We start from the raw sequence: 19,200 nt of genomic DNA, 5'->3' as shown, positions 1-19,200 counted from the left end.
AGTGAAGTACAAGAAACAACAGAAGCAACAGAAAAAGGCACCAATCAATGATACTATCGGTGTTACGTTATGGGGGAATAGCTTGTTTATATTATCCACAGTGCCCGACTGCTTTTCAAAAAGTCATATTTATACAAAATAAAACTCAAAGAGTGTTTAGAAGAAATTAATTATGTGGCATATTATGCTGCCAAGTTGAATTACGAGAACTGAAATAGACCCCCTTTGAAAGAATATTTTACTCACTGCAGATGCTAAAACAAGAAAATGTGAAATATCTAACAGATAAACTTTCACATTTTCTAACATTACAAGTTTTTCCTTATGTGATCATTTAAAGAGACATATGCCTCGTGATGCAATTTGAATATTTAGATACAAGCAATGTATATAGAAATAAAAATTTCTAAAGGAGATTCTGGTATAGTTAAAGAACCTTAAGAGAAAAGAAAGTTATTAATTTTTTTAGTCCACCAGACGCAACACACAGAATATACAGTATAAAAATCCCCCATGTGTTGTAACTTTAAACAACTAATATTATGCAGATAGAAGTATTTGTGTTAATTAACTGATATGATGTTACATAAGCATTTGTGCATTATAAGTATACAAATGCGCATGAATTAAAATATGAACTGCATTACCCAGAGTTCCCAAAAAAAAAAAATCAAAATGGAAGGATGTCTGAAAAGGATTCTTTGTAAGGCTTACTGAACTTGTACATTGTTGTATTACAATAGTTTACAATTAAATGTTGTTTCATGAAGAGCAATGCACGGTACATTATTGAAGTTCCTCTTTGCAGAACCATATAACATGATACCACTTGCAGATGGAGGTTTTTGTCTTCCAGATGGTGACCTAGTAAACCAGTTAAATAGAAATAACTGAAAAGGATTGGAATTGAAGGAACTAACTGTTTTTATTTCAAAGAATATTTGGATATCATGAGAAGAGGTAAATTTGCACATCAGCTAAAAAGGGTCGATTAACACTTACTCAGGTTAAACTTTTTTATACTTACACACTGTATACTGTATGTCGTTTACCACAATTAAAATGTGGGACTCATATTAAAGATGTTAAAACACACGTTGATATAGATTTCATATAGTTATATGCTTTCTAAAGCTCAAAGTGGAAAGAGGTACACCACTGGTCAATAGATTTAGAACAGTTTAAAGTATAGATTTAAACAGTTAAAGTGTATTGAATAACCTGAAATGCTACAAAGGTAAGTGATAAACTGCAAGAGATTAATAAAATGTTTAGGTTACCAAAATTTGAAAAATTTTATCATTTTCAGTGATACACAAAAGGCCCTTTTCAGTGCACAAATAAAGGTTTAACAATGTACAGGTATTGTGCACCAATAGAAGTTAACAAAGACTTAAAGGATGATACAAACAGTTCCTGCAGGTGTCTGAACTTGTGTTGATTACTTAGAAATCCTCTGTCTGTGTAAGTGTGGGAACAAACTGTGTTGCTATACCCTTTGAAGTGTTTTTTGGATACAATTGCACTGTATACTGATATCATAATAATGAGAAAAACGCAATTAACAAAGTAAGACAGGCAGACGATTATAACCCTGCAAAATGTAAGTTTTTCCTTTAGAGAAATTGTATAGAAAGTGTCCTACAGCATCAAACAGAACTTGGAAACTGGAGGAAAAGAAAGACAACGCAGTTTGCTTCAAAAGTATTTCAAATTTTCTTTTAAGCAAGTAAACCTTATAAGCTTAAGTCCACTGCTTCACTCACTGCACGCTTACAATGTTTTTTTGTAATTTTTGAAAGAATAGAATAGAAAAATAGTCTATTTGGCAGAAACGGGCCTACTCCAAATTGCCACCAAAAATGTATATATTATAACTCCACCTTTTAGAAATTGTTATTAGTGTGTTATTATCTGTTCATGTTCTTTTCAGAAAAAGAGAACTACATAATTTTATAAATTCTCAAATAAAAAAAACTTCATTCTGGAACATCATCCATTGAACACATCTAATTTGAAACATTAACACCAAGTACACTTATGACAAACCTTATGTTCATCCATCCATTATCCAACCCATTATATCCTAACTACAGGGTCATGGGGGTCTGCTGGAGCCAATCGCAGCCAGCACAGGGCGCAAGGCAGGAAACAAACCTTGGGCAGGGCACCAGCCCACCACAGGGCACACAATTTAGGAGCGCCAATGCACCTAACCTGCATTTCTTTGGACTGTGGGAGGAAACCCACATAGACATGGGGAGAACATGCAAACTCCACGCAGGGAGGACCCAGGAAGCGAACCCGGGTCTCCTACCTGTGAGGCAGCAGCGCTACCACTGCACCACCCATAATTATGAATGCATATTGTTATTCATTTTATAAAGGGCAAAGAGAAAGGAGCATACACAAAAGTCAATTTCAGTCTGTGACTAAGAAACTCAATACACATTTTAATTCAATTTCAGAATTATCATCAAAAATGAAACACAGTACAAGTTTTGAAGTTGAAAAAAACTTCCAAATGATTTTTTCTATTTTGTTCACACCAGTAAACCTTTTCATTGCATACAAGCATCAAAATTAAAGTAACGCATAGAGTAATATGCTACTATTAGGTGCCAGGAAGGAAGGACAGCCATCCTGTCTGGGTTAAAGGTAGGATTTATATCCGGCCAGGACATCATAATGGATGGGCTGGGTGAACAGCCTTACCAGGAGCAGTTATTTCCTTCACACAATAGGTGGCATTGATCGTCGAGGATGGACCACATTAAGACAGCACTGTCCGTGTCTTTGGATGCCACTAGAAGGAGCTGCTGGGGGAGAACTACCCTCATTTCAACATGACCCAGAGATGCTCTGGATGACCTGGACCATACACTGGTAGCAGTTCCAGGGTCTAGCGTAAAAGAAATTCTAAATCCAGCATCAGCACTTTAGTCCACCTTGAATTCCTTATAGGCTGCAGCAGACAGTATTTAAGACACCGTCAAAGCACTGCTGGATGCACTTAATAAATATAAAAGGCTTTTTAGACTGCAGTCCAATGAGGATTCAGTCTTACAGGTGAGCATTTTCAGTATGGCAAAACATAAGGGAACGGAGTGTGAAGTGATCCCCAAACCCACTGAGGGGATTCAAGTAGCACTAAAATCAAATCCATCAAATTAAGAAAAAAGGTTCCCCATTGTTGGACCTCAGGTCAAGGAGGGTACTACCCAGACCTGTGAAGTCCAAATGGGAAAAGAAATAGGGGCACAGTGTATGGGGCCCCTGGACCATCTTGAAGAGAACCAAGTAGCACTTGCTCCTACAGGGCAAACGGATGTCAGGAAAAAAACATTCCCCTGCTTTTATAACGGCCACACACATGGTAAAGGACTAGAGGATCCGAAACCATTCAGATACCACATAGATTAAAGACTCAACCGAAAAAGTTGGAGTGACCAATCAAATAATCCTGGCAAGTTTGCTTAAATTTTTTCCCCCACCTACTGCAGCCACATCAGTTGACGACATGTCAGAGATGGGTGCGGCACAAAAAGAAAAGGTGTCAGAGGGAATGGACCCTATCCAGTTTTCCTTCTTCTTCAAAAAGCAAGGATGGAGTTTTGAATGCCAAGGGTGGGGACATCTTTGGATGCTGGAGAAGATTAAGACCCCTGCAGGGTGGCATGGGAGTTGGAGTCTGGAAACGCAGCCCTATCTTTGGGGGAAGACTGCCTTGGATTCCTCACAAGCCGGACAGGAGAGCAGATGCAGTACCCGGGTCTAGTTTAAAAGAAAGCCTTATATTGAGTCAGAGTCAGCAAGCAGTGGAAAACACTATTTTGGAGGAGGCAGGAGGATTGTGAATGGTGTATTTGTGCTGGTGTTCTTCTGAAAAGTTTTTTTTTGTCAAATAAAAATCATTTATTTGAACCTGGAATTGTGTTGTGTATTACTGTGTCTGAAGTAATGGACTTAGTGGCACCTGCTACTGGTTACACTATCTAGAGCGGCTAGATAATGAGGCTGATCATTCAATTTCTTCTCTTATGCTTGCTGTTATACATTTATATGAATAAACTCATTGTTTTAAATATAGGTTGAAATTGTTAAATCCGCCCTTTTGTTCTTTGCCAGGGTAGCTATAGTTTTAAATATATTCATTTATAACATATTTTCATTTTTTAACAGAGTGTCATGGTCGTATAGTGTTTCAGAGAAGAAAAAAGGCAAAATTCACCTCAGACTTTGATGTGTTTGGTGCTATCTCCCATGGACGTGAATGGACTCCTGGCTGACCAGGTGCACTGATCCACAAAAACATTGCATGGAGCCTTGGTGGGTGTTAATTAAGTGTAAAATGTCAAAGGGTTTAAAGTGACAGATACTGTACACGTGTGTAATTGGTGATGCAATTGTAAGGAGCAGTAAATATAATGAAGAAGTCATATCATACCACACTGTGAACTAGGATGGCAAATTGATTGTTAAGTGGAAAATATGAGATCATTAAATTGTTATGTCAATGAGCCAAAGTGTGTGTCATGAGTTTGAATGTTTAGACACAAACAATACGTATAGATGACCCCCGTGGCCCTGTAGTTAGGATATAGCGGGTTGGATAATGGATGGATGGATGAGAATCAAATTCACGTCTTACATATTCTTTTTCTAAAGGAGTTTTTGGCGCACTCAGAAAACCTATAGGAAGGTAATGAATTGTACATTATTGTGTCTAATGTGAGTTTGTGGCTACTCCTTGCAGAACCACTGAGTACGTTCTGAACAGAACAGTTACATGACTGCAATAGAAGACTTGAAGTTTGAAAGTATCCCTTATGAGAAGGACCTCGGAATCACAGGAATTCTTCACCATTTGCATTCATGCAGAGTACAAGAGCAATCAAAAAGGTTTGTGCAAAACAATGTGTAGAGTATAAATCAAGGAAGATTATGGTTAAAGTTATTAACACACTAGTTAGGCCTCACCTGGAGTACTTTGTATAGTTTTGGTATTCATATTACACAAATAATACAGCAGTCTTAAAGAAATTCCAGATAAAATTGACTAGGCTGATTCCAGGACTGAGAGATATGAGCTATGAGGAGAGATGAAAGTAATTGAACCTTTTCAGTTTAATCAAATGCAGATTAAAAGTTGACATGATCAAAGGTTTTAAAATTATGAAAGAAATTAGCATTGTTGTTCCAGGCCATTACTTTCACATAGATTTAACAAGAAAAATACAGGGACATGTTTGGAAATGTGTTAAGGGTAGAATCTACACAAATATTAGGAAGTTTTTTTTTTCATATGTGGGAAAGTTTGAGGTAACTGATATATGGTATCTTGAAAAGTTTGAGAAAATCCGGGGTTATTGATTTATGCATTGGCATATGGCATTGCTGATTATCATTTATCTTATTTTTGTTAGAAAATGATTGTTTGTATTAAGTTTTAGATCAAATATTAAGAGCAGACAAAAGTTAGACAAAGCATGTCTATAATAACTCTTAAGGTGCGTGGTGAAGTAGGAGAACTGGCATATTGGCCAGATCGGAGGATGTATCATTACCTAAATGGGAGGCCAGTATGAGGATGCAAGCGAAATGGCTAGCAGGAATGATTTAATGAACGGACTAAGAAAGGCAGAGGATCAGGAGTCATTCCATTCCTCATACAATAGGTGGCAGTGGTTCTAAATGTCAACCCAGTCGGGACACCCACAGGAATGCGTGGGAGTTAGAGTCTGGAAGTGCAGTCCTGTCTCTGGGTATCGTTAGAGGGCACTGTCAGGGGAGGAAGCTTCCTACTATTTCTATGGGTACGACTTAAAAGGAGTCCACTGCCTCACTTCATTTGAGTCAGAGATGGGAGGCAGTGTGCAACACTCATTGGAGGTAGAGAAGGCGAAAGAATAGCTTATATACTTTGTAATTTTGGCTATAATTGGAGAGGTGGTCACTGGAAAGATTAGGAGTATTGAAGTGCAGGTTCAGTCTGGAAACAGAGAGTCATGGATGGTATGTTGCCTTCACGATGCATAGGTGGGAGTTCTCCCTGGAATAGTGGATTGGCCCTTGGCCAGAGCAAGGGTGGATTGAGTTGTCATTGTTCATGTTGGAACAAATGACATACATATGGGTAGACTGTCAGTTCTATGATCCAAATTTAAACAGTCAGGTGCCAGGCTGAGGAGCAGAAATGACAAGGTTGTGTTCTCTAAAGTTTTGCCTATGCCACATGCCAGTCCAGGTAAGACTGAAGAAATCTGCAGGATTGAGCATAGGTCTTTACCTTAAAAACCTCCAGTTGAGTGAATGCTGACGGGACTGGGCGTCGCTGCTCGCCGGTACCTTTTTTTACGATAAGTTTATGATCTAATGAACTAAGCAAGATTTGGCCGACTTTTTCTTCAAGTATTATTTTTCAGTTATTTATAGATAGACTGATGATTTCTAGCTCGACTGGTGATTTTGTTGACACTTCAGTGTGGCTGTGTATGGACTATTTTCATCCTAACCCTGTTTAGAAACTTACCTGGTTCTGTTCTCCAGATGTCTCAGTTGTTTGCGTTCTCACTTACAGTGTGGACTGGTAGGATATTTATTTGGTTCGTGTTTGTTTGGTCCCTCCTTTCGCTCACTATCCAGCTTGCAACAGGCCTGCTTCAGTACTCAGCTACTGAGCTACTCCAACTGCGCTTCCACCTGTCTGAGCATCATGCTGACTGCACTGTATCTCTACCTAGACATCGTATTCCTCTCCTGTCTCAGGTACTTCCACTGTGGGTCCTGCCGGAGTCTCCAGGCTGACACCATGAAAATAATAAACTTTATCTGGTCCAACTCTCGACGTCCTCCATGTTACATAGGCAGGGGTGCTGACCACAGTGTGTTAGCCAGCCTAGCTCAGTCGCCTACCACCGTTGCCAAATGTGATAACACTATTGTCAACTTCGAACATCCACTCACTTACGAGCAAGGGGCACCTCATCCAGCATCTCCTCACTGATCGTAAGTTTGACTTTTTCTGTCTTACCGAGACATGGCAACAACCTCATGACTTTTCCCAACTTAACAAATCCACTCCCCAGGGGTTTGCTTACATTTGTCAACCCCGTGGCTCTGGCTGGGGTTGGAGGTCAAGAGGAAAGTCCTGCCATTGTCTGTTCCTGCCTTCAGCTCTATTGAATCTATTGTGTGTCAATCGACTGGACCTATTCCTACTATTATTGCAACTGTTTACCATCCTCCTAAATCAAATAATGACTTCTTGAATAACTTTGCTGTTTTTCTTACACAACTATCTACTGTTTCATCAAACATAATACTTCTGGGGGATTTTCATATACATATGTTTAATACCAATATCCCTCTTACTACAGACTTTAAATCTTGCCCTCAGAAATTTTGATTCCAGCAGCATACTGATGTTCCCACTCATGCTAAAGGACATATCCTGGATTTGATCTGCTGCTCTGGATTTACCCCCCTTGATTGTACTGCAGAAGAACTCCCCATAACTTATCATTTTCTTCTTTCATTCAACGTTAAACTTGCTCTTTCCATTACTAAGCTCATGTCTTTCCGTACTATTAAGAAAATTAACTTGGATTTTCTCTCCTCTACTATTGATTCCCTTATGGACATTCATAATTTATCCTCTTCTGAAGAACTGGTCACTATAACACTGGACTTAATGGTATTCTTAACTCTCTCGCTCTGTTAAAAACTAGATCTATTTCTTTTCTCTTTTTCTGCTCTCTGGTTCACGCCTGAACTTCGGCTTTTGAATCCCAAAAGGCCAGCAACTTGAACAGTTATATAAAAAAAACTGGACTCTTTGTTCACAAAGAGATGTATAAAACCCATACATTGTATTAAGGGCCTGTATTGCTCAAACCAGATCTAACTATTATACTCACATTTCTTCCTATAAAGGTAACACCAAGTCATTGTTTTCACTGCTTAATAATATCACACAAACCCCAGATTCTCTAGCTTCTCACTTTTATTCAACTGATTTTTGCAATTCCGTTATGTCCTTTTTTAATGAAATAATCCAGAGGATACACCAGTCTCTCGGTATGGATTCCTTCAGCATTTCATTTGAATTTCATCCACCTACGCACTCATTTTGCTCTTTTCAGCTTCCTACTTTCTCAGAAATCTCAGATCTTGTCTGTAAATCTAAGCAATCCTCCAGTCAACTGGACCCTCTCCCTACATTTCTAGTTAAAACCTGCCTCCCTTCTTTGGTTCCTCTTATTTCTGCTATAATTCACTCCTCTCTAGCCACTGGAACTGTTCCTTCACCTTTTAAAACTGCTGCCATAACCCCAATATTAAAAAAAACTTAGTGCTGATCCAAATATTTCAGTAATTTTAATCCTATTTATAATCTACCCTTTATTTCCAAAGTTCTTGAAGAAATAGTGGCTATTCAACCTCATTTTCATTTATCTTAAAATAATCTGCACGAACCGTTCCAGTCTGGTTTTCACCCCCTTCATAGTACAGAAATGGCACTTATCAAAATTACTAACAACCTCCTAATGGCAGCTGATTCTGGTTTAATTACTATTCTCATTCTCCTTTATCTGAGAGCAGCCTTTGACACAATTTGTCATACTACTCTTCTCAGTAGATTATCTTCGATTGGCATTACCCACACTCCACCAGATTGGTTCAGACCCCACCTCTCAGGCTGCACTCAGTTTGTTCAGCTTAAAACATTCACATCCCAATCCACCACTGTTACTTCAGGTGTGTCCCATGGCTCTGTCCTGGGGCCCCTCCTCTTCATCATTTACCCCCTTCCCCTCAGCAATATCTTTCGTAAATATAACATTAACTTCCACTGTTATGCTGATGACACCCAGCTTTACCTCACTAGCAAGCCAGTTTTTCCTTTCCACTCTCCTCGCTTATTGACTGCATAGAAGAAAGGAAACCCTGGTAACATTAATCATATTCACCCCTCCCTCAGTCCCCATACAACTGATATCCTTGTTCATAGCCTTGTCACTTCTCGCCTGGATTATTGCGATTCCCTTTTCTTTGGTCTTTCTTGCAAATCTCTTTATAAACTTCAACTGGTTCAGAATTTAGCTGCCCGCATCTTTACTAGAACCCCATCTATTCACCATATCACTCCCATTTTGGAGCAGTTTCATTGGTTTCCAGTTAAGTTCCATATTGACTTTAAAATTCTCCTGTTAACATTTAAGGCTATCCACAGCCTTGCCCCTCCATATCTGTCTGACCTCCTCCATGTTGCCACTCCCTTCCGCACCCTTAGATCCTCTTCTTCTATCCAGTTGACTGTCCCCTTCACCTGCATTACCACCAAGGGGAGAGCACAGCATTCAGTTGCTCTGCTCCTCAGCTTTGGAACTCATTACCATCCAAGCTTAGAAATACTGATTTATTCTCACTTTTCAAATCTAAAATTAACACTCATCTGTTAAGATTGCTTTTTTTATTTGATTATAATTTTATTATTAACATTATGTTTATAATGTGTGTTTTATCTATTGTTCTGTGACTTTGAGTGTTTAGAAAGGCGCCTACGAATAAATAAAATAAAATAAAATGTATTAATGCGTGGCTCAGATCTTGGTGTAAGGTAATTGGATATTTATATGGGGCCTCGGGACCCCCTTTTGAACAGATGGGGCCTGTTCTGCCGTGACTATAGGCGGTTTTAGATCGGGGCTAACAAGGGCCAGTGCCCCTGTAGAACTGGCCCTGGCCCCTGTTATGGCCCTTGTGCTGAAGAGATAAAATTTTAATTAATTGCTTATGGTGATGTTCTGTGCCCCCATGAAAAAACACTGGCCCCACCCTGGCCCCTCAGTAAATTTGATCTGGAACCACCACTGTCCATGACGGATTACATTTGAAATGGAGGAGCATCAATTTGTTAGGGACGTATATGAGAATGCTAGTCAAAGATGGTTCAAACTAGAATATGGGGGCAGGGGTCTGGGACTCTAGGACAGGCCAGGTTTAGAATCTGTACATGAAGGAACAATAGTGTAAAATAAAAATGTATAGTAATAAATTCTAGCCCAAATTGTAAGTGCAAAAGTAAAATGAGTAACATGCTAAAAACAGCTTGCCTTAATCCTGGAAGTATCAAAAGGTTCTATGTAGCCGACCATAAATTTGATATTATAACAATAAATTAAATGTTGCTATATAACAAAAATATGGATGAGTATAACATGGAGGGGTACACATTTTTTAGGAAGGATAGACAGAAAAGAAAAGGAGGGGGGTTGCCATTTATGTCAAATGGAATTTAAATGCAAGTCCTCTTCAGTTGGATGATGAGCCCCATCTTAGTTAGGAGATGTGGCTTCATCTGGAAAGCATTTGGGAAAGAGGTCTTATTTTAGGAATGTGTTATAGAACGTCCAATGCAGACAATGATTTAAGTGGACATCGCTTTAGTAATATAAAAATGGCAAATTTAGAGGAGGATATTGTAGATCTGAGGGATTTTAACTACCCAAATATTTACTGGTCTAACTGTGCAAATAGAAGAGCACAAGAACAGGAGTTTTTAGAAGTAATCAGTGACTGTTTTTTAACACAGTATGTTAACACTAGAATTACCAAAGCCTACAAAAAACCTTGTGAACCCGGCCCACCTTAAATTCATTTGCACCTCTCCATCAGCGCCTTTTGTTTTGCAAATGTGTCAATAAGCAAAAGCAGCAAGCTGCCTATTATCCCATCCTTCCACCACTGCGGGAAGGGGAAAAAGCTCTCTCAGTTCAAGCCTTTTTTATCTGGGAGTGAGGCACAAAGGTCTGTATAGGGTAAATAATATATTGTTATTTGGAACATATGTATTTCATGTGTGTTCCGTGTCTACAAAGATCTCTATAAGTGTAGGATGACAGGAAATGCAAGAAATGTTGAACACATACCTAAAAGACAAACTTTTTCCATGTTTTAGTACTAATGACAAAATTTTGACACAAAGTGTATAATGTGTAAAGATTGAAGTCCAAATATCAAATACAGTAAGCACTTTCACAAAAGGTACAAGTATAACAGAACAAGTGCGCATTTATTCAAGACTATAACCAAAGAAAAAGAAATCGGGTTAGTGAACTTCATTGTCACGACTTCTTTGGTAGTACAGTGGTAAGAACTGCTGACTCCTTTTCAAGAAGTTGCGGGTTTGAGCCTTCCCACGTCCGAAAATAAACATTTTGAGTAGTGAACTGCTCTTATTGTTAAATAGCCAACCCGCGGCATACCATACGCCGCATAATCAGGCCGGTTTTTTAATGATTTTTAAGCACAGGGAGAAAATTAACATTTGAAAAATCGGTAATGTAATAAATCAGCAAGAAAAGCAACATTGTAACAATGCACGGAACGAACAAACAAACTGTTTTACACGCCGCATACAGCGATTTACATCCGTGACAAACATGCCTCTTCTTAGATAGTCCTCCCGCGTCCACCCTCGTTCTCGAAGCATACACACTGCCTGGTCATGTGGTGCCTCTGTTTGAACCGGTCAGGCACAGAGAAGGTCAGCTTCTGAGAGAGCGTCTCGACTGTTGCAGGGCCTTCATTGGTGAAGCAGGTGAGACGGTAATGAAACAGAGGCACAGGGCTTATTGGTTTTTAAAGACTGCTTCCTTCATTGTGTTTTAACCTCAGTTTTAAAGGATTGTTTTAAGGATCCCATGGGATACCCCTTGCAAACCATTTTACACGCTGCATATAGCGATTCACTTCCGCGAGAAACACGCCTCTATGAACAGTCAACGTGGCTCAGATGTGCATGTGGACTCTACGACAGACGAACATAAATGACGCCGTTTTTCCTGTGTCGTCGCGTCCGAAGTTGGTGGGCGTGGTTCTGCGAGTTGTCGTCGTATCCAATGGTCTTAGAGTTGGTGGGCGGGCTCCTTCCTGCGCGCCATGGGCGCCTTACTTGTCGGCGTTTAGTGAATCCACGCCCCTTCCGGCGTGCTTTCCATGGGTATCTTGCCTTTCCATGGGTGTCTTGTCTTAGTGAATTATATATATAGATATTATACAATTAAAACATACATTTGATTGGAGTCTGTAACAGCCGGTGTAAATGTAAGGTACTTTATAAAGGTTAGCGGGTTTTTTTTTTTATTATTCAAATGAACACAGATGAGGATGGGGATTCTACATCGGAGAAAGAGAACAGAAGCCCTCTCCACAAGAAACATCCACTCACATATAAGAACAACACAACTGCACTAGACGTAAAGGAGATCGATAGCACCATTTGGATGCACCGAGAGGTCCGGCGTCATGGATTTAAGGCGGACGGGTTTATGAGTTTTTTTGTAGGCTTTGGTAATTGTACTGTGTTAAAGCACTATGCCAGGGGATCCCTGTCTAGAGTTAGTATTTTGTAATAATCAGGACAGAATTGAGGGTGTAGTTGTGATAAGTGTTTTGGAAGAGCACAAATGCAAAGAATGAAACTATTAAGTTTAAATTTGGTAGGGCAAAATTTGAGCATATCTGGCAGAATTTAAGAATGACAGGCTAGGATGTGATTTTAAGTGAGGAGACAGCTGAGGAGCAGTGGAACAGGTTTAACAACATTTTCCATATAGGTTTTTCCATATGACAGGTACATACCTAAATTTGGAATTACTGGGAAATTAAAAAAGAGAATCTGCACTGAATTAATAAAGAGTTAAAAAAAAGCTGCAAAGGAAAAACAGCTATATAAGGTATACTGTATAAGACTAATAACTTTAATGTGAATTGTAGGGCATATGAGTGCATGAGTGCAACCATTAAGAAGAATATTATGGAAGCTAAAAGGCAGTTAGAGGGATATATAGCAGATAGGGTGAATAATGACCCAAAGAGATTCTTTCAGTATTTTAAAAGTAAAAGAATTGTCAAGGAGGAGGTGAAGGGCATAAGGAATAGCAAAAAGGAATTTTAAAATACAGAAAGTGAAATGTCAGATGCTCTAAACTCACATTTTTATGAGGCCTTCACATGTGAGAAAGTGGATAACCTCACAGCGGTAAATGGGACTACTAAGGAGGTACTGAGTGATCTGGAAACTGTAGAATGAGAAGTGCTGCTTAGATTAAATAGGCTGAAATCAAACAAATCATCAAGACCAGGTAATATTTATCTTGGAGTGCTTATGTAGGTTAGCAAATGCAGATATAAACCCTTGATGCATATTTTTAGGAAGTCACTGTACACCGTGGAAATTCTGAAAGGGTGGCAAAAGGCAAATATTACCCCATTATATTAAAAGTACGACTAGGCAGATCAAAGCAACTATAGGCCAGTAAGCTTAACATCCATCCATCCATCCATCCATTATCCAACTTGCTATATCCTAACTACAGGGTCACAGGGGTCCGGAACCAATCCCAGCCAACACAGTGCGCAAGACAGGAAACAAGCCCCGGACAGGGCGCTAACCCACCGCAGGGCGCACACACACGCCCCCACACACCAAGCACACACTAGGGACAACTAGGGAGGAAACCCATGCAGACACGGGGAGATCATGCAAGCTCCATACAGGGGAGACCAGGGAAGCAAACCCGGGTCTCCTAATTGTGAGGCAGCAGCGCTACCCACTGTGCCACTGTGCCTACCCGCTTAACATACATCACAGGTAAATTAGTGGAGGGAATTATTAAGTAAGATACTGAGCAACACATGGCAAGAATAGGAGTTTTAATAAACAGTCATCATGAGTGCAGAAGAGGGAGGTCATGTTTTAACTAACTAACCTGCTGGAATACTATGAGGAAGCAACAAAAGAATGTGATCACAGTGGAGCATATGAATTTATTTATTTTGACTTTCAGAAAGCATATGATAAAGTGCCACATGAGATACAATACAATACAATGCAATTTATTTTGGTATAACCCAAAATCACTCAAGAAGTGCCGCAATATGCTTTAACAGGCCCTGCCTCTTGATAGCCCCCCAGCCTTGGCTCTCTTAGAAGACAAGAAAAAACTCCCAAAAAAGAGAAAAAATGGAAGAAACCTTGGGAGAGGCAGAGAGATACCCCTTTCCAGGTAGGTTGTGTATCAAACTAAAAGAAGTAAGATTTCATTGTGTGGTGCGTAGGTGGGTAAAAAAATGGTTCAGGCACAGCAGAAGATATGATGTGAGTATCCTCATCAGAATTGGCAGATGTTAAGAGTTGTGTCCTTCAATGGTCAGTGCTAGGGTCACAGCGATTTTTAATATATATACTGTATAAATGATTTGAATAGGAATATAGGTAACAAGTTGTTTAAGTCTGCAGATGATACCAAGCTAGTGGCTTGGCAGATAATCTAGAATTCACTTTATCATTACGGAGGGGTTTGGACAGCATACATACTTGAAAAGATCTGTGGCAGATGAAATTTAATGTAAGCAAATGTAAAGTATTACATGTAGGAAGTAAAAATGTTAGGTTTGAATACACAATGGGACAACTGCTATAGTGTTAAGAAGCTATTAAGAAGGCTAACAGAATGTCAGGTTATATAGCACCCTGATATGTGCATTATAAGTCTAAGGAGGTGACGCTCAAGGTTTATAACACACTGGTGTGGCCTCATCTGGAGTTCTGTGTGCAGTTGTGGTCTCCAGGCTACAAAAAAAAAACATTGCTGGAAAAAGTCCAAAGAAGAGCAACTAGGCTTTCAATGGCTACAGTGGATGAGTTATGAGGTAAGATTAAAAGAGCAGAGCCTTTACAGTTTAAACAAAAGAAGATTAAGAGGAGACCTGACTGAAGTGTTTAAAATTATGAAGAGAATTAATACAGTGGATTAAGACTGTGACTTTAAAATGAGTTCATCAAGAACATGGGGACACAGTTGGAAACTTGTTAAGGGTAACATTTGCACAAACATTAGGAAATTTTTCTTTACACATGGTATAAGTGAAAAAAAGTGTGGTAGACTGTTGGACTTTAGGAACTTTCAAATCTCAAGTTGATGTTATTTTAGAAGAATGAAATGGCAAGCTCTGTTGGGCTGAATGGCCCATTCTCATCTTGATTGTTCTAATGTTCTTTTAATGCAGCTGGACTCCCCATACAGCACACATATCTTTTTTCTTTTGTTCTGTTTCATTCAAACTAACTGCTAAAGCAATGCACTTTTCTTCTGACTTGTTGACTCTCTTACATTAACACTTTCAAAACTTCCATGCACTTGGAGTTTCCTTCATTTCCATAATCTCTTGTTTTTAATTCACATTTTCTTCACCCACTTTCTGGATACCCCTGTCCAGCTGATGAACTGCATTTTACAGCAGTTATCAATTCACCAGCTGCTCTGCCTACTATTTGATTTTTTTTTTCTAAATCAAATTCCAATGTGACTGTTTCTGTCTTAGTAGCAGTAACCTCTTCTTAGAGATGCTAACAAGCTATCTGTGCAACATATTCTTGAAATAGTGAACGGACCTCAGAATTATTGAAAAAAGTGGTGCAAAGTAGAATTATGGAAGGAAAGACCCTCGTTGTTTTTCTTGCTTTCAGTTCTCTCCTTTTGTTCCCATTCATCCTCCCACTCTTCATCTGATGAACAACACAACTCTTAACTTGCTGACTCAGATACAAGTCTAAACTGTAGAAACCTGCACAGTGCACACACCTCAAGTGATCACTGAATGGTGTTTGTGTTTGTGTCTTGCTTAAAGCTCATCAATGATTAAAGTGTCAAATTTATTTTTCGTAAAGGTAATTTCTTTAAACCATCTACACACACAAAAACATAGACACACAGAACATACTACCAAAGAGGGCAGCGGAAAGTAAGACTCTCAAATTTAGACAATTTGTTTGGATAATCTAGATCAAAAAAATTGCTGAGTTTGCTGGGATGAATGGCCTATTCTGGTCATAATTGTTCTAACGTTCTAATGTGATGTGAAGTAAATTAGTCCAACCTAATTTAGGGTCACAGAAAACAACCAGGTTAGGTAAAGCTCCAGATCTTACCAGCAACAATCACACACACATATCCAAGCGGTAAAGTGATTCAGCAAGTATGGGGCAATTCAATAGCAGAAACCTTAAAATAAAATTACAGTTTAGTTTTAATTCAGTTCTTTACCATATACAATATTTTTAAACGTGTTCATACTCCAAACCATCAGGGTCTCATGTTTAATTATCAGAATTGCCACACACAAATTCTGAAGTTATTGTTTTGCTCGAGTGTAGCCAGTGCCTTACAGAGGCTACTTCTGGGCCTGATTCCATCTCCCTTCCTTCTCTATAGGCAATGCATACTTTTTGAAAAACGTTTGGGGAATAAACTTACTTACATCAGTGAAACTGGAAGCATTGTGTGCATGTAAACTTCTTCTCTATGGGAAGACATTCAATAATACAGTAGTTCTAGCGACATGTAGCAGTAAGACACACGTAACACAGAGACAGAAGATTTTTAAATTTTACTTTTGTATTGCTGATTTAATAATGAATTGAAATGTTGCTATCACATATACACACTATATAAGGCGAATATGTTTGTAAAGATGTAACAAACACCTGGGAAAACTTTCTTCTGTATTTCTTTTTGAAATGTTATTGCAATCATTCCATACAAATCAATCAATTATTACAAAAATTAGGATTGAGAACAAGTCGACCCCCACCCCTGAGAGAGAGAACAAGGCCAACGGAGTAAAACTTAAGACTTGTAGACATACCTAAATTGATAAGTTTGATAAGCCAATAGAGATGAATGGAGAGGAAAAAGAAATACAGAAATAATTGCTTCCTCTGTGCTTTAAGAGCTTATTCTAAAATATTATTGATTAGATCCTGCCATGTTTTGAAAAAAATCTGTACAGATCCTCTAACCGAGTATTTGATTTTTTCCAATTTCAGATAGTATAAAACATTGGTTTCCCACTGATTTAAAACAGGAGAATTAGGATTCTTCCAGTTTAGCAAAATAAGTCTGCGTGCCAAAAGTGTAGTGAATGCAATCACAGTTTGGTTGTCCTTCTCCACCTTAAACCCACCTGGAAGAACCCCAAACACAGCTGTTAATGGGTTAGGAGGGATTGTGACACCAAGGCTGTCTGAAAGGTAATTAAAAATTTTAGTCCAGATTGATGTTAATTTGGAGCAGGCCCAAAACATGTGACCCAGTGAGGCTGGGACTTGGTTGCAGCATTCGCAGGTTGGATCCTGCCCTGGAAACATTTTGGAGAGTTTTAGACGAGACAGATGTGCTTGATATATAATTTTGAGTTGTATAATTGTATGCTTTGCGCATATGGAGCTCGAGTGAATTCTCTGCATTGCTATTTTCCACTCCTTTTCTGATATATTAATTGAGAGATCTTTTCCCCAGTTTCCTCTTGGATCTTTGAAAGGGATGGACTGTAAAATAATTTTATATATTTCAGAGATGGTGTCTGAGTCCTTGAAATTAAGTAATATTTTTTAAGGCATGAAAGAGTGCAAGATGAGGAAAATCGGGCAGGTTCTGTTTAACAAAGTTCCTGATTTGAAGATAGTGAAAGAAATGTGTAGATGGAATGTTACATTTGGAAGGTAATTGTTCATTGGATGCAAAGACGTTGTCTATATAAAGATCTCTAAACAAGTTAATCCCAATTTTTTTCCAGATATTAAAAATTGCACATGTTTGTATTTCTGTTAATAATACAAATCAATGTGTGACTTGAGCAGTCATCAATTTGAAAGACTTTACCAAAATAAGAGCTGCTGAAATATAAAAAATTCAAAGTTTGAAAATGGATGACATTGTTATCTAACATTTAACAGCATGTCTTACAGGTGCGTTACATACACAGAGATTACATATCTGTGTTCAAGTTCATATTTCTTGTGATATGTGTAAACATAACTACAAAAATATAAACACCATTAACTGATTGATGATTGCAGTGAGTGAGAGAGGTGTAGTGCTTAGTGCTGCTTCAAAACAGTTGCATAGTCCTGGATTCAAACTGTAGCCCTTTCATTTATGTGGAATTTGCATGTTCTTCCTGTGCTTAGGAGATTTAGCAGGTGCTCCCATACATTCTCGTTTCAAAGATGTCAAGATTAAAATTATCGTAGACTCTAAATTCTAAGCACATTAAATATAGGTGTAGGTGTGTGCTCTGGTTCCAGTCTTAGGATTCAAAACAGACAGGACATACACATTCCTTGCTATCCTGTTATTAAAGTAAATAGGTTCATAAAATAAATTAATAAACTTTCAATGATTAATGAGTCTCTGTTGAAGACAACTGACTTCATGTGTCTAAAAAATGCTGGATATCATTTGTTAAAGCATGACTTGCGTTTAGCTTTGACAATATTATTGGAAATTGAGCTATCAGAAAAAAATGTATGTAAACTTCCATATCACAAGATATGAAACTAGGAAACAAAGTATTCATAAGAAATTATAGCAAAAAGCCTTAAAATATACTAAACATTCTTAAAACATTACAATCTATATATGCAGGTTGGAAAGTGGATTGATGTAATTTACTGTACAGTTCGTGTGTCACACACGCTTATTCATATCAATCAGTCCCCATAGAAATGGGGAAAACATGAAGGCTTTATACAGACCTTAAACTTTAAGTCAGGAAGGCTAGCTCTGTATCACCACTCTGTACTAAGTAAGCTTTTAAAAACTAAATAAATATTTTTATAGCGTTTCTTGATTGCATGCCACACACCTCATAAATCTCTTCCTCTTCCTGTCACTAGAAGACAAAAGCATGAATGTGCTCAAGCAGACAATATTCTTAGGAAAGAACATAAGTCAAAAAAAATTTTTTTTTTTGAATGATGGGTATAACCATCCTTAGAGGGCTGCATCTAAAAGACAGAACTTCAAAGATCCTTTAAAAAGATTTGCAAGCAGTTTAGACACAAGATGATTTGTGTGAGAGACATACACAGTACTTTAAATTATTGCTTCATTTTTGTATATCATTTTTTTCTGTCTATTCCAAGTTTATTGAAAGTAGTACCTTTAACTTAAAATTGAAAGTCTTAACATTGTCATACATTTAAAGTTTAATCAATGTAACCTGAGCACTTGAATAGTTATTTGACCTGATTTTTTTTTTATTTAGACTGAAATTGTTTTTTTTTGGATAAGTGCCACTACTTGTATTTAGTATTTTTTTCAGTGTAACATTACTTTTGCTTGAGGA

At 38.2% G+C, this 19,200-nt stretch overlaps 1 protein-coding gene across 1 annotated transcript in view; it reads right to left on the bottom strand.

The window, feature by feature from the left end:
• LOC120529789 (up-regulator of cell proliferation-like) overlaps positions 1-19,200 on the bottom strand; it is a 128,392-nt gene that overhangs the window by 58,770 nt on the left and 50,422 nt on the right. The gene's annotated exons all lie outside the window — the stretch shown is intronic.

Source organism: Polypterus senegalus, chromosome 5 (assembly GCF_016835505.1).
Source record: "Polypterus senegalus isolate Bchr_013 chromosome 5, ASM1683550v1, whole genome shotgun sequence".
In the NCBI taxonomy this organism is placed as follows: domain Eukaryota; kingdom Metazoa; phylum Chordata; class Cladistia; order Polypteriformes; family Polypteridae; genus Polypterus; species Polypterus senegalus.
Note: the sequence above shows the minus strand (reverse complement) of the source record. Positions and strands in the feature narration are given on the sequence as shown.